Source organism: Schistocerca cancellata, chromosome 5, assembly GCF_023864275.1.
Source record: "Schistocerca cancellata isolate TAMUIC-IGC-003103 chromosome 5, iqSchCanc2.1, whole genome shotgun sequence".
NCBI classification, from domain to species: domain Eukaryota; kingdom Metazoa; phylum Arthropoda; class Insecta; order Orthoptera; family Acrididae; genus Schistocerca; species Schistocerca cancellata.
The window spans coordinates 527,236,178-527,253,809 of NC_064630.1; positions in this window are offsets into that span (position 1 = coordinate 527,236,178).

Genomic DNA, 17,632 nt, shown 5'->3' on the forward strand with positions numbered 1-17,632 from the left:
AATCCACTGCTTATGACCACATACAACACATGTAATGGTCCTGAGCGTTTTAAGTTCACTAGCATCACCTTTCCTGGGAAACTTTAGAATCTCCCAAAATTGAAGAGGCAGAGTCAGGAATATTCAGTTCATATCTACAGCTTAGGGGCAGATAATAAAATCGAATCACAAGATGATGAGCACACTGTACAAAACCAAAAGATCTAAAACATGAAATAGCTGGACCACTCTCTTTCTCAAAAGTATCTCGTTATTGTCCCAAACATATAGATTGGTTGCTATTCTCTGAAGCTGAGACGCAACAATATATCTGGATCAAAGGTATGTCCTGTCTACTTTCCACCCAAATGAGTAAATATGGTCATAAACGCCATTTTTTCCATATACATCTAAAATGATTTACTAAGAGCGAGTATTTTGAAAAGAAATCGCATTATCAGTAATCAGTGTGTATGCCTATGGCTACCAAGGCAAATGAGTTCCTAAAGTTTAAGAACGCCAACGACCAGTAGCACTGCCCTTTGTTTATGTGGATTTCGAGTGCCTACCAGCTCCTGTGGCACACTGTGAAGACAACCCCACTGCCTCTCACACAACGACATTTACAGGGTGTATACGTGGACAAGGAAAAAAAATTCCCGGATTTCTCCCGCATTTCCCGGTTAAAAATACACTTTTTTCCGTATTAAGTGACAGTATCCTTTTGCTCGGAACTGTAAAACTTATCAATTTATAGAGATTGCAACGTGCTTTTGTAAGCCAGTCGTAGTTCAAGTCACGTGACCTCGCCAGCCGATACAGCGGATATTCAAAGCAAAAGACACGTCATGTCGTCAGCCAATAGCATTATCACTGTTAAGTAGTGCGTACACACAAATAGGAAAAGCTAATGGTTTAAATTAATATACATAGTGTTGCTACAAGAAAAGCAAAGCTTTCACATACTATATTGGTATCAACGATTAATAAGCTGCAAGAGAAGCTTAACTTTCACGTATAACGTTGATCTTCTTTGTGCGTGTTACACTTTAAGATACATCACACAAATGTTCCAGTAAAATTTTTAATAACGACATAAATGTATGATCTTCTGGGCCCGAAATTTTTCTAAATGGTCATCCTCAAAGAGTTGATTTTTAAACGAGAGTCAAACGCTCTGTGACTAAAGAAATTCATCGCACATAGTTCATCTTGGGTAAAAGGAAGTTTACTTAGAAAGTAACGCTTTTCTCAATCATTCGTAATATTTTCCTGCGACCTGTTAGAAAGAGGTTCGTTTCAGCCGTTGCCAGAGAGCGCCAGTTACAGGAGTCACACCGCTTGCGCAGCTACGATGACGCAAGAAGCCCGTATGTTCGTACGTGTAAAACATTAAAAGATATTGAGTCATAAAGGAAAAAAGACATCAGAGAATATTCCAAGAGCATCGGAATTTCGTGAACCATAATAACGTGCATAATTCGGTTTAAAGTGCACATTCTTACGTCCAGATTCGGTTGTAAATTTTCTTGGCATACCAGTACTGTATTATTTCATTTTTGGTTCTTTATTATGGCATAATGCCATACTTGCAAGAAGACGAAAACATGTTCTTTTGAAATGCAGAGAACAGTTGAAACTAGCCAATAGTGTGGAATTAAGCATTTCGTTACAAATAAATTGACTGCCTCAGCGGAAAAGATTTATAAAAACCACTTTTTTTTTAGCAAACAGGCAAAAATAACTTAATTGTTCTGCAAGGCGATTAATGCTTGACTGAATTTGCCGCCCGGGGCAGATACCCCGGTTCGCTCCTAGTGAATATGGTAGCGTGCGCACGACAGTAAAATTTTTCCGAATAGCATCATGCTGCTATTCATATATAGCTAACAGACACACTTTAGTAGCCAGAAGCGGGAGAAGGTACTACACACACACGCGACGCAACTGCGCATGCGCATCGGCCCGCACGCAATTGCTCACACGAATCTAATGCAAACAGTTGCGACGTCACGCTCATCGGAGGCAATTTGTTGTTAAGAAGCATTGCATAGTCTTCCTAAAGCCTCTGACACATTTTGCTGCTGGCAGATGCTTGTATGAGCACTGTGTTTTGTTGTTGTACATGACACATTTCCTTTGCAACTTAAGTTTTATTTTAGTTTTTTTTCTCTCGTTCATGGTTTATTGCTGCAGTATTATTCTGCAGTAGCGGGATACAGTAATATCCTTTGTGTGACAAAAATTTAACTGAAAACTAAAACAAAAAAATCCCGGAATTCTAAAAAAATTCCCGGGTATTTCGCGGTTTTCTCCGGGATGAAAAAATTCCCGGGTTTTTCCCGGATCTCCCGGTTGTCCCGGGTCGTATACACCCTGATTTACCTTGTGGGTGAGTATCACGTTGTGTGCTCGAATGATTCCAGACTTAACCAATCTGAACCATATGTTAGGGATAATTCTGCAAGATGGTTGTTTGCTGATCTCGAAAGACTTGCGCTGAATGTTGATCGGATTTATCACAACAATATTCCCATGACTAAACATTGGGAGAATGATGCCAGCTCATTGTCATATTTATGGGCTGCCCTTGGGATAGAAACGTAGAGACGATTGTTATCTGACGGGGACGTTCCGCGGTGCAGCCCACAAGGCACGTAACTTGATACACTGCCTGCCATGACACATACTGGTGTTCAACAATTTGAGTGAGCATGATGCTCACTTCCTTGTTGAACACTTTGGTGATTCCCGTTTAAGAAGTGATAAGGTTAGTGCCTTGCCTTATAACGTTGAAAAATATGTTGCACGCTCCAAATGAATCACACAAAAAACGACGCTCCATTTGCTGGATTCCCTACAGTTCATGCACGCACCTCTTCAGAAATTTTCTGAGACAATGTGTCAGGAGAACAGGCGCACCACTGGAGCTGCACATCGCAAATATGCGAAGCTTCAGCTTGTGACGAAGAAAGTGGTCTTTCTTTACAAATATCTGGATGCAAAGGAGAGACTACACAAAACGACATTGCCCGGCATAGCTGCAGTCACCAATTATCTTACAGGCACTTCCATAATGGATGTGCAGTATGGGCATACAGTGAATGTTTGGCAGGAATTTGACGCATGCCCAACTATAAATGGACAGACATATAATGTAAAGAGGATTAAGCCGTAAATAAGCGAGGAGGATCACAAGCCTACTGACAATTTGAGTTACGTCTTATGCCTGGATGTGTACAGCCTGTAAGGGGACGCCATGCAACAATCTCTGGCGACTGGAGAATTCCAATGGCTGAACGAAAAGGAAATCGCCAGACTCAATAAGACCAAAGACGTGGCATATCTCGCCCATCTGCATGATGTGCACAGTGACTTGCTCTGTGTCTGGAGTGACTCGTCCCACACAATGGTTCCATCCCCAAATTGCTGACGGTGCTGAGGAACCAACAGACACATCGTGCATTACAGAGATCTCCAATAATGCCTCAGTTTTGGGAATGGAAGTTCTTAAAGTCGCCTCTACCACCTCCTTCAGTCATGCTGGTTGAAAGAGTATACAGACGTCAGTATCCAAAAGTGAGCTCCTGCGACATATGGTTGCGGAAAGGATTTTTTTTAAATTAATGAATAATTCAATTTTCGGGAAACCTGTGGAAGAACTGAGAAAGGGTTGCAAAATTCATTTTGTTTACTATTGGAATGGACGTTGTGGTGCAAGAGACCACAGTGCAAGATCAAATTTTAAGCAGGCCACTATCTTCCATCAAGGATTAGCCACTAGTGAGATGGCTAAAGTTTCGGTGGAGTTCACAAAACCTGACTGTATATGTATATTGGACGTTTACTAGCTCCACGTGTACAACTTCCACTGTGAGCTATTCAAAGGAAACTTTGACGATCCAACGTTACTTTATATGGGTAGGGACAGCCAGAGGCTGCATTCCATGTGAAGTAATAATGTGTTATCGCAATGCATTCAACAGATCTGGATATGTAGCTGATAATCCTTATATTACACCTCAAAACAAGAAGGTTAGCGGCCTTATGAAAGACGAGGTGAATGGGTAAAGGAGTATGGAGTTTCTGGAACTCGGCTCTAAGAGGTACACATACTGTACAGTTAGTTACCGGTGCCACCTAAAGTCTGGCTAAGAGTGTACATTGTGCAGCCTCAAAGGCTCTAACAGTCAAAGATTACAAGAGGTGCTTGCTCGAGAGTGTTGGCAGTGCTCCATCTCGACTCTGCACTTCGTGCGCCAAGTACGTTTTCGAGTGCAAGGCCATGAGGTGCATACTGCACTGCAACTGAAAGTCATTCTGTAACGGTTGCAACATGACGACAAAAGGCTCACCCACGACGACAAGATCTGCACCCTCCTGTACTCACACTCTTCACCTGGATGACAGGGAGAGTGGAAGTATTCATGTTACATGTCTGAGGGGAATATGCACTATTTGTCATAGGTGTGTGTATATTGCATATCATGTACATGTTTGTGTGATTGTGGTTGTCTTCTTCATCTGCTGCTGGTCATACTAGTTAGTCTCTCTTTTCCCCACGTATTCTATATGTGATATAAAAATATGTAAATAACCAATGCGAAACGTAATAGCATACCTCTGATGTATCTCTATTTGTAAATAGAATTTTCTAATAAAGTACAAAAACTGTATTGAGTAATAACTCTAAAAAATGTATTGTGAAAAATTATTGTCAATAAATCAGTTTTTTTTTTGTTATGTCTGTTTTTTACAAAGAAAAACTGTGCCTTACACTACGAGGTACAGACATCGAATAACGAAAATCACGCAACTGGAGTTATGCTGATGGGGAGGGGAGAGCGAACGTGATTCCTATTGGCCCAGAAGGGACGCGACCTCATCCTAGATCGTTATCTTAGTGAGAACTTACTTAGCAGTTGCGTGACCTTCATTTTCCTGGCTTTTGTAAGAGACGCAATTGACCAAGAGGCGTGATGTTGTTATCTTGGCTCGTATTGATAGTGTGTGTGGGTGACCTTTACTTTCCCGCCAATTTTATGTCATGTAATTGTCCGAGAGATGGCAGCAGCGGCACTTGAAAAACAATTTCCCGAGGTGGATGGAATCTTTCAATAGTCCCTCTAAATCAAGTACGAGGGTTGGAACTTTCATAGCCGCAACTATTTATTTACAGCTCATACAAAATAGATACGGATTTTAAAGTTTTACTGACCGTCAAAGTAGTCACAAGCATTTTGTATAACCCATTGTCAGCTATGTGGAAGTCGTAGGATACTCTTAGCAGCGCCACTTGTGTTGACAGTTCGAGTGGCGCGGTCTATTGCCCTACGAATTTGTAGTAGTTCTTAAGCGAATGCCATGAAGTGTTTTTTTTTTCAGTTTAGAAATCGAGTTGGACTCACGAGGGCTTAAGCCAAGGGAGTGCAGTAGGTGGTATAGCACTTAGCAGCCCCATCCGTCAAACAAATCAATAACAGCTTGCACTGTACGTGCTTGAGCATTGTCCTGCAATGTCTATAAGCTGGTCGTAGGTTGTGTTACAAAAATGAACAGCATAGAGACAGAAGTGATGACACTTTTTGCAGGACCTGGGCATAAAAATGTAAATGTCATGTGACTAGGGCCTCCCGTCGGGTAGACCGTTTGGCTGGTGCAAGTCTTTCGATTTGACGCCAATTCGGCGACTTGGCGCGTCGATGGGGATTAAATGATGATGATTAGGACAACGCAACACCCAGTCCCTGAGCGGAGAAAATCTCCGACGCAGCCGGGAATCGAACCCGATCTGTCCATGCTTATGTCTGTACCCAACAATCTCCTCGAATTGTATGATACATAGCCAGTTCTTCCCGGTTTGATACAGCAACGTTGCGGTATATTAATATGATAAATTTAAAGAAATTATTTTTTACATGGCGTGGCTTTCAGGTGCAAAATTTTCCATTTTAATTTTTGAATTCTTGTTCCACTTGTGTAGGCATTTTCTGGTTGTCTTACTTAATTTACCAAGTACGTCACTTACAACAAAACAGACAAACTGCATACCAATTCTTTTATAGCTAACATAATGCAAAAGTTTCAATTACTTCTTCTCAATAGCAAACAGCACTCCCAACATTTAACTGCTTCATCGCTTTCTTGGCGCCGAAAACGTCCTACCTTAACAGAGTCAATGCACCATTCACATGTCAACTAATAGTGATCCAAACTTTACAAAAACTACACAGTAACTTTTGTAGCTCGACATCATTTTTCTTTATAATGACAATATTTATTTGAATTTTATTTAGCCTGGCATATTCCAGTGGTACACGTAATTTCACTAGCCTGCCACTGAATTCAAATATTTTATGTTGTTTTGCTTTTTAACATGGCATTCATTCAAAAATATATACTTCATCTGTGCAAAAGGATTGTGTTTCTACAATTCTATTTAATACAAAATTTCATTATTTTAATCTCAGATTTTATCGAGGCTCATCAGTTTTAATAGAACACATAACTCATTTTGTAATGCATTTTCACTGAGATACATATAATCTAAAGTTAACAATTTTTAAAAATATGTAAAATTAAAAACCAAGTATTTACGTTCCATATGAAATAGATTGATTTTTCAGTAGCTTATACAAGAAATACTCATTCTCTACGTTTAGCAAGCCCTAACCTCAGATAAATAGCTTTCTCAAGATGTGTTATTTTATTACAGATATGGTCGAAAATATAGATGTAATTACCATGCATAGAACTTTAAAAAAATATATTGAACAGCAGAAATAGAAAATTACATGTTTCTACGAATATAAGCCCAAAGAATAAGATTTCGATGCATATTTTCTCATTTGTGGCATTAGTTTATCGACATCTAATCATGAAAATTATTTTAACGCCTGGTATTCAGTCTACGTCTTAATAATTTACGAAGGCAGCTCTCTGTGCATATATGAGGCACTTGGGGCAAGTGGGATGTAAGGTGGTCAGAGGGAAGGTGCTGCAAGCCACTTGCGTATGCCTCCTGTCACCACAACAGAGCCATAGTCAGTTAAGCCTGGTCACTAAAGCTACTTTTCTATGATATCTGAGTGTGAAATAAGGAAAACAGAAAAATTCGTGCAAACTGTCTGGCAAACACACTTTCCATTTTCGAAAGCGATGTTTTGATGTTAATAATTTAATATTTAACCTGAGCTTAGTTTGTTGGTGTCCAGAAGAAAAAGAAAAATCATTGGAATATTTGATTTATTGGTACATGATTACATCCAAGTTTCATGCTTAAAGTAAACAATAAAATCTAAATCTAACTGGACTGGAAGACAATAAATAGACACACATGCAAGTGAATGTTGTTTTTTAATTTCAATGTTTGTCGCTCAAATTCAGATACGCTTCATTAATATACTGATTATACAATAGCTATACTAATTAACTCGCTAAGTGAGTTGCCAGACTTTGTCAGTCTTGATGTGTTTTTACCAGGTTTCAGCATCTTTTCATACATTCCAGGTATGTTTCTCGTTTCTTCCTTAGATATTCATTTCACAAGTGTGTTGTAGTACTTTCTGAGCTTCAGGTTTATTTAAAAGCCTAACTTTGGCTAATCAAATTTGGTCTGACGATGGAGCACAGCCTGTCAAACTTCAGAAACTACTAATAAATATCAAAGTATTCAAAGCTTTTATTTTGTAAATATAGTTTCTTTCTGCTTGGTACCGAATCACATTTAAAGAGTTGTCGTGTTTTCTAGGCCACGACACTACAGGACGTTGGGCAAGAGACAAGTAATATGATGGACTAACGGTTGACCGCTAGTTCTAAGTACCAAGAGAATTCCACATTTGTGAAGTATCCATTTGTACATCTTGCACGGGTAAATTATATTATTAAAGGAACTACGAACTGATACACGTTTATGTTTTAAAAACTTCTTTAGGCAAGAGGATTCTTAATGCTCCATAATTTTATCTAATACTATGAACAGTTCTTTGTTAGAATTTGTTTTCCCTTACTGCTGAGGTGACTGGAGGCTCACTGTGGAAATACTTAGCAATTCCTATAGTTCAAAACAATATCTACACAAAATGTATTGTCAGTTAGGGATGTATTTGACAAATAATTTGTGTGCAATTACGGAATCTGTGGCGATTTAACCTGTTGAAACATTCGAACTGACCCTCTGTCGTAACAAGACGACTACAGTCATCAGCTGAGCACAATTCCATATATTTTACTAATTAATTAACGTAGTACTCTAGTTTGTGTAGTGGTTTCACAATACTAAAGCGAATTCATTACAGAAGAATGGAAAAACTAGTAGAAGCTGACCTTGGGGAAGATCAGTATAGATTTCGGAGAGATGTAGAAGACGTGATGCAGAACTGACTCTGCGACTTATCTTACCAGATATGTTAAGGAAAGGCAAATCTACGTTTACGCATTTGTAACTTATCGAAAGCTTTCGAGAATGTTGACTGGAATTCTCCCTTTGAAATTCTGAAGGCAGCACCGGTAAAAAACAGGAAGCGAAAGGCTATTTACAACTTGTACAGAGACCAGGCGGCGTTATAAGGGACGAGGGGTATGAAAGAGAGGCAGTGGTTGACAAGGGAGTGAGACAGGCTGTGCCCCCCCCCCCAATGTTATTCGATCTATCTGTCCACTGAGCAAGCAGAGAAGGAAATCAAAGAAAAATTTGGAGTAGGAATTAAAGTTCAAGGAGAAGAAATAAGATCTGTGAAGTCTATCGATTACGTTGTAATTCTGTCAGACACAGCAATGGACTTGGAGGAGCAGTTGAATGGAATGGGCAGTTGTCTTTGAGAAGATGAACAGCAACGAAAGCGAAACGAGGATAATGGAATGTAGTCTAATTAAATCACATGATGCTGAGGAAATTAGATCAGGAAAAGAGACTCTGCAAGTAGTAGATGAGTTTTGCTATTTGGGCACCAAAATAACTGATGACAACCGAAATAGAGAAAATATAAAATGTAGACTGGCAGTTGGAAGAAAAGCGTTTCAGAAGGAGGGAAATTTGTTAACTTCAAATTCGGACTTAAATGTAAGAAAGTCTTTTCTGAAGGTTTGGATTGCAGCCATATATGAAGTGAAATATGGACGAAACACAGTCTTGACTAAAAGAAGAGATCGGTCGATAGGACACATTTGAGACATCAAGCTGCGCGAGTAGCCGACATTCTGTCAGAACTACCAGCAGCCTTGGGAGAACCAGCCATGACAAAACTCTTCCACCTGGTGAGCAAGATATATGAGACAGACGAAATACCGTCAGACTTCAAGAAGAAAGCCATAATTCCAACTCCACAGATAGCAGCTGCTGACAGGTGCGAAAATTATCGAACTATTAGTTTAAGAAGCCATTGTTGCAAGGTACTAACACTAATTCTTTACAGGAGAATGGAAGAACTGGTATAAGTTGACCTCGAGGAAGATCAGTCTGGATTCCAGAGAAATGTAGGAACACGCGAGGCAATACTGACGCTACGACTTCTCGTAGAAGACAGGTTAAGGTAAGGCAAACCTACATTTATGTCATTTGTAGTCTTAGAGGAAGCTTTTGACAGTGTTGACTGGAATACTCTCTTGGATATTCTGCAGTTTGCAGTGGTAAAATACAGGGAACGTGAAGTTATTTACAACATTTACATAAACATGGCGGCAGTCGAGGACCAGGGGAGGGAAGCAGTGGTTCAGAATGGAATTAGACAGGGTTGTAGCCTGTCACCGATGTTATTCAATCTGCAAACTGAGCAAGTAGTAAAGGAAAGCAAAGAAATATTTGGAGTAGGAATTAAAGTTAAAGGAGAAGAAATAAAGACTTTGAGGTTCGTTGATGACATTATAGTTCTGTCAGAGAAGGCGAATAATTTGAAGAGTACTTGAAAGGAATGGACAATGTCTTGCAAGGAGAATATAAGATGAACACCGACACAAGCAAAACAAGGATAATGGAATGTAGTCGAATTAAATCAGGTGATGCTGAGGGAATTATATTAGGAAATGAGACACTTAACGTTGTAGATGAGCTTCGCTATTTGCGCAGCAAAATAACTGATGATGGTTGAAATAGAGAGTATATAAAATGTACGCTGGCAATGAGAAGAAAAGCGCTTCTGAAGAAGAGAAATCTGTTAACACTGAATACAGGTTTTAGTGTTAGGAAATCTTTTATGAAGGTATTTGTCTGGAGTTTAGCCATGTATGAAAATGAAACATGGACGATAAAAAGTTTATAAAAAAAGAGAATAAGAGCTTTTGAAATGTGGTACTACAGCAGAATGCTGAAGATTAGGTGTATAGACAACGTAACTAATGAGGTGGCACTGAACAGAATTGGGGAGACACTATTCACTAAAAAATAGATCGATTTTTAGGACACATTCTGTGACATCAATGGATCACCAGTTTAACATTGGAGAGAAGTCTGGGACGTAAAAACTGTAGAGGGAGATCAAGAGATGAATACAGTAAGCAGATTCAGAGGGATGTACGTTGCAGTAGTGATTAGGAGATGCAGAGATTTGCCCAGGATAGAGCAGTACGGAGAGCTGTATCAAACCAGTCTCCGGACTGAAGATCGCAACTGCAACAACACATTTATTAATTCAAACTTTATTTCTTGATTGCTCTTCGAATGAAAATTGTCATTGGTAGAAATGTTTAGTGAATCTTTCAAAGGGACTGTACTCAGCGAAGTGTATTCTAACTCTGGTTAGGCTTGTGCCGTATGAAATGTAATTCGGAAAGAAACTCCCGCAGTGTGATGGAGGCATGCTGCAGTTCGTAATGCGCACAGTTGCCAGTAAACAGTTCGTATCAGTGTGTTGTCATGGTAAGACACAATTGGTCAGCGCAGCATGTGAAGCTTAATGTAATCACTCAGCATGTATGATGCAGTTGATTTTTTCTCGTTCCAAAGGGTATAGCGTCAGATGGATGCTATTTAGTGTGCAGCTTTCTATAATTATGACTTCAAGTAAAGAGGCCTGGATGCCATAACAAGCAGGCGACATTTATACTGTACAGGATTGTGCAATACTACTGAGCACTGACGAGCCTAGCATATATAATCCACCGATTGACATCAAAAGGCAAGAACTGATTTGTTTAGATCATCTATTGCAACACTGAATCCAATTTCTTAGTCTATATCCTATTACATATGTATGAATGTCGTTAAGAAACGAACTAAACAGACGGTAATTCTAAATCCATAATTATCAGTGTTGCTTCAGAGCTTTGATTGTAATGGCAAAACTCCAACTCCCATTAATTTGGAATTTTGAGGCATCCATCCACGAACGCCTCTCACTGCCTATTTAAAACTGCTTACGACTTGGTTCAGTTTCAACGAATGTGGTCAAATCAGTACCTTCAGTACAGGTAGTGTATGTAGTGTTTCTGCTAACTAAAATCTCAGTCAGAATACAAATATGTCAGATCCAAAAACAAGTTTCAATTCTTTAATGTCAACATCTAATCATATTTCTAGTAAAAGTAACTTTCAGGTCCATTTTCTAATGATAGCTTTCTTGTTCTGTCCAGCTTTTGTGTGGTGTCCTGCCACAAAAATTGTGTCTTTAATAGATGATTGGAAAGCAGGTAACAAGTGAAGTGCTTAGATTAACGACCATGAGTTAAGTGTGTGATGTGTCTCCAGAATTAAGACAGCCTTCCCAAGAATAAGTGTTGTAAACAGGTCTTGATAAAACTATTTCACCCTATGTGTGAGGTAGATAATATGGCAAAGTATCCTCAGACTTCAGCAACGATGATTCCAGAGAAATCAGGTGCTGACATGTTAAATATTCCCAAGCTATCAGTTAGATAAGTCATGGTTGCAAAATAATATGTGACCGCATTGTCACTATGTACAGTTCTATGAAGTTTCAGCCACTGTTACAAGTGGTTTTCGTCAGGGTGTTTTGCTGACTACCGAATAAGAAAAAGTATAGTTCTTATGTACTAATGAAAGAAGCTGTTTTCGGACCTGATAGGGTACAAGGATAAGGAGTAAGAGCGTCAGATGTCCTTTACTGGTGTTTCATTTATTTCTTGTCATTCCACAAACGCTGACCTCTGGGGGAGATCAGTTTGTGTTCAGAGTAAATGTATGAACATGCGAAGCAATATTGATGCTATGATGTATCTCAGAATATTGGTTAAAGAAAGGCAAACCTACGTTTATATCTTTGCAAAAATATTAGGAACAACAGCGACCGCAACGAACTAGTAATAGAATATTATACAGAATAGTAGTGATCGCATACAAAACTTCCATCCATAATTTTTGAATTTAATTACAAATAACTTTTTGTAGAAATTTTCTGCATTGGAGCTAAAATATATAAGAATAAGCTTATTATAAAATAAGAATGTGTATGTTATATAATTAAAATTTTACACAATATACCGGGAAAAATGTAGTGTACCAGCCGAGAGCATTCAGTAACAGATCAGTGGACTGTATTCCACGGGATTTTTGATGAGGTAACCAGCGTGTCCTACAGCTTATCTTCTGTGCCCACAAAGTCCACCGAAATGCAGTCCAATAATGTGGCTTGTAGGCTACACTTTTTCCAATTATATGATGTAAAATGTTAACATGTTTAACATATAAATTGTTATTTTCTATTAAGCTTATTCCTATATATTTTAGGTCCAATTAAGAAAAATTTAACAAACAGTTATTTGTAATTAAATTGAAGACAATGATTAGACAGCATCCATTACGTATTATTAGCGTGGCTGTGCTACTGACGATGTTGGTCAATGGTTATATGGGTTTCTTGCAGTACACGGCTCTGCACAAAATGTTGGTGGTCGGCACTGAAGGACGAGTTCAACGAACTCAGTCATGAAGATCATAAGCAGCCAAACCGAATACAGATTGGCCGCGGCGTAGCGTCTTTGATCACTATCGATAAGACGTCCACGTCACTAGATAACCAGAGGCATCCTACACGCCGTCTTTGATGAATACTAAGTCCCACAGAGGACAGTCTAGTAACGTGTTGCCATTGGCAGATCAAAATTTTAACTGTATAACATATAAAATGTTACTCAGATACAACTTAACGATACTATCCAGTATAGTAGTAAGGTCTATATTCAAGCTGTTTGACATGTATTGCATATGATGCATCATATTGGCGTGAGGCTAGGGGCGGGGCTTCTACTACTGAACTCCATGACACCGCCACATAATCGGCAGTCGACATCACTGGGTGGTATCCATAGTTCCTGCTCTGTGCCATTATCTCCACACTTCATCACTGGGTATAACATTCTATAATTTATGTTTAACTCTATGTTTACTAGATTACATAATTCCCTCTACTCTGTTGTATTTTAAATTACACAGTATGAACATCAGATCACACATATCCCTCAGAAATCTGTCACTGCTTGTGAATGAAAGTGTTTTTATGTGAGCAAGACTATTCTCTAGAGCATAAAACCTACGTTTACAGCATTTGTTGATTTAGAGAAAGTTTTGACAAGGCTGACTGGAGTACACTCTTGAGATTCTGAAGGTGCGGGAATAAAATACAGGGAACGAGAGGTTAACCACAGCTTGTACAGAACCCAAACATTAGTTACAAGACTCAAAGGGCAGGAAAAAGTAACAGTCCTTGAGAAGAGAATGACATAAGGTTGTAGCTATGCCCATATTATTCAATCCATGCAATGAGCAGTAGTAAAGGGAAACACAGAAAAATTTGGAGGATGAATTAAAGTTCAGAAACATTGTATTTCTATCAGAGACAGCAAAGGACTCAAAAGAGAAGTTGAAGGCAAGGGATGGTGTGTTGAAAACAGGTGAGCATCAACAAAAGTAAAACAGGGGTTGTGGTACGTACTCACATCAAATCAGGCGATGTAGAGGAAATTATATTAGAAAATGGGACACTAAAATTAGTAGATGAATTTTGCAATTTTAGCAGTAAAATAACCAATTATGGCAAAGGTAGAGAGGATATAAAATGCACACTGGCTACAGAAAGGAAAGCATTTCCGAAAAAGGGGAAGTATTGCAACACGTCCATATGCTCCAATGATCATCCAACAGCTGGCATCCACACTAGTGGATGAATCGGATGCCTTACCACAAGAACTCCTTACCAATATCGTGGCCAGCATGGGAGCACATTGCAGATCATGCGTTACTCTCCTAGGTGATCACATACCCTATTACAAACCATATCTCACCTTTTGTAATGTCCAGATGACTACGATGAATCGTGGTGACTTGAGTGTTATTATTGTCTGTGGATAAAAGTGTCATTTTTCTTCATCTTGCGGTGCATTTCCTGCAGTTTCCTTCTTTACTACACTTTCGCAGTTCTTTCTGTGTATGGTCCAAGTTTCGCTGAGCATTGTTACTAAGAGGGTTTAGGGCCACAACAACAAAACTAGAAAACTGGCCATTTCGACGTATCTCCTTCACCACTTTCTTAATGATAAAGCTGGGAAATTGTTAAATGAATGCAAATAAAGTCTAAGAACCGTGAGGTATCATGATTACCAGCAACATGAATTTGGTGGTGGTGACGATTGTGGTTGTACTGCTGCAAAATTTCTTTTGCCTTCATATCAAAACATGCATTTTGTAGATACGTTGTTATGACTCTAAACACTCAACTTGTCAGTGACACGTCATGTGAAAGTCACTTTCGACTATTTCACACCATTGCAGATGGGTAGATCACATAACTAATCAGGAGCTAATGAATCAAACTGGGGAGACAAGTAATTCATGGAACATTTTGAGTAAAAAAGACCTCGAGTTGTAGGACACATTCTGAGGCACCAAGGAATTGTCAATTTGGTACCGGTGAAAAGGGTGGGGTGAGGGGCAGAGGTACTGTAAAGATGATGGAGGGAAACCAAGGGATGAATACAGTAAACAGGTTCAAATGGATGTTGGTTGCGATACTCGGAGATAAAGAGGTCCGCACAGGACAGACTAGCGTGGGCAGGTGCCTCAAATGAGTCTTTGGACTGAAGACCACAATAACAAATATGCTACAATTATCTTACACTGAAACTGTTGGGAAGCGTGTTAGGTAAAGTGACGATATGTGGGCAGGTAACTTGTATACCAGTCTGCAGTAAATCAGCAGAAGTCATATTTAATTACAAATTTAGAATAGGCATCCTTAAAAATAAAACAATAAACCATTAGATTTATGAAAGTCAGGTCACTATACTAACAGTGTAGAATTTTCACATGAGTAATAATAAATTCACAAATAGACTATCACCATAGTCCAGATAGATATAAGGCTATTACAATCCAATAAATGACTGTTGTCTCAAGAAAACAAGTACAGTGTGAGCACTGAGTTTGCTGAAATGATGTTGTGAGCGACTGCAGAAGATGCGGTTATCGGAGCTGGGCTGACAGGAGATTAGTAGCTGGTTTGCTAAACGTCAGCTTGAAGGCGTTATGTTACAAAACAGGTATAGAACTGAGTGCTATTATCTCGATATTGGCTGAAATACACAGATGAATATTGGCTGGAGGAAAGGAATGAAAGTGAAAGACTGCTGGTAGCATTTTGCAGAGAGCATAATTTATTCAAAGCTAACACGTGGTTTAAGAATCGAGGAAGCATGTCGTGTACCTGGAAGAGATCTGGAGGCAATGGAAGGTTTCAGATTGATTGTATAACGGTAAGACAGAGATTTTGGAAGCAAATTTTAAACTGCAAGGCATCTCCAGAGGCAGATGTGAACCACAAAATATAGGTTACGAGCTATAGATTAAAACTGAAGAAATTGCAAAAAAAAGTAGGAAATTTAGGGGGCGGGATCAGGAGAAACTGACAGACTCAGAGGATGCTTAAAGTTTTAGAGGGAGCATTAGGCAATAGTTGACAAGACCCAAGGAAAGGAATATAATAGAAGACGAATGGTTAGCTTCAAGAATGAAATATTGAAGGCAGCTGGGATTCAGATAGTAAAAAAGACAAGGCCTCGTTGAAATCGTTGGATAACGCAGGAGATACTGAATTTAACTCATAAAAGGACAACCAAAGAGACCTTTGGAAAAAGAGAAGCAACTGTATGAATATCAACACCTCAGATGGAAAACCAGTCCTAAGCAAAGAAGGGAAAGCTAAAAGGTGGAAGGAGTATATAGAGGGTGCCTACAATGGAGAGTAAATCAAGGCAGTATTGTAAAAATGGAAGACGACGTAGATGAAGATGAGATAAGAGGTATGATACGGCGAGAAGAATTTGATAGAACACTGAAAGACCTAAGTCAAAACAAGACACCAGGAGTAGACGACATTCCGTCAGAACTACCGATAGCCTTTGGAGAACCAGCTATGACAAAACTTTTCCATCAGGTGTGCAAGATGTATAAGACAGGCGAAATATTCTCAGACTTCAAGAAAATGTAATTGCAAAATACTTCCAGAGGAATGGAAAAACCGGGAAGCTGACGTCAAGGAAGATCAGTCTAGATTTCGGAGAAATGTAGAAGACGTGATGCGGTACTGACCCTGCGACTTATCTTAGAAGATATATGAAGGAAAGGCAAACCTACGTTTATAGCATTTGTAGACTTAACAAAAGCTTTTGAGAATGTTGACAGGAATACTTTCTTTGAAATTCTCAACGTAGCACTCGTAAAAATACAGGGAGCGAATGGCTACTTAAAACTTGTATAGATACCAGGCGGTGCTATACGAGTCGAGGGGCATGAAAGGGAGGCAGTGGTTAACAATGAAGTGAGACAGGCTTATAGCTTATCCCAGATGTGATTCGATCTGTACAGTGAGCAAGCAGTGAAGGAAACAAAACAAAATTACGAGTAGGAATTAAAGTTTAGGATTTAAAGTTCAACGAGGAGAAATACAATCCTTGAGGTTTGGCAATGACATTACAATTCTGTCAGAAACAGCAAAGGACTTGGATGAGCAGATGAAAGGAATGGGCAGTGTCTTGAAAACAGGACATAAGAGGAACAGCAACAAAAGCAAAACGAGGATAAAGGAATGTACCTGAATTAAATCAGGTGATGCTGAGGACGTCAGATCTGGAAAAGAGACACTGGAGGTAGTAGAGGGATTTTGCTATTTGGGCAGCAATAGCTGACGACGACCGAAGTAGATAGGATATAAAATGTAGACGCAATTGGAAGGACAGCGTTTCAGAAGAAGAGAAGTTTGTTAACTTCAAATGTATACTTAAATGTTAGGAAGTGTTTTCTGAAGGTATTTGTCTTTAATAAATAGTATAGGCATGCAGAAAATAGATGCTTTTGAAATCTGGTGCTACAGAAGAATTCTGTAGATTAGATGGGTAGATCACGTAAGTAATAAGGAGGCACTAAATAGAATTGAGGAGAATAGAAATTTGTGGCACAAATTGACCAGAAAAAATGGAAATGAGCTTTTGGCGTCATTGGCCGGGAGGCTCCATGCGGGGCAGGTCCTGGCGCCTTAGTGCAGGTCTTAGTACATTCGATGCCACATTGGGCATGAAATGATGATGAAGACAACGCAACACCCAGTTCCTGAGCGGAGAAAATCTCCGACCCAGCCGAGAATCGAACCCGGGCCCATAGGACAGCAGCCCATCACGCTGACCACTCAGCTATCGGTTCAGACACTTG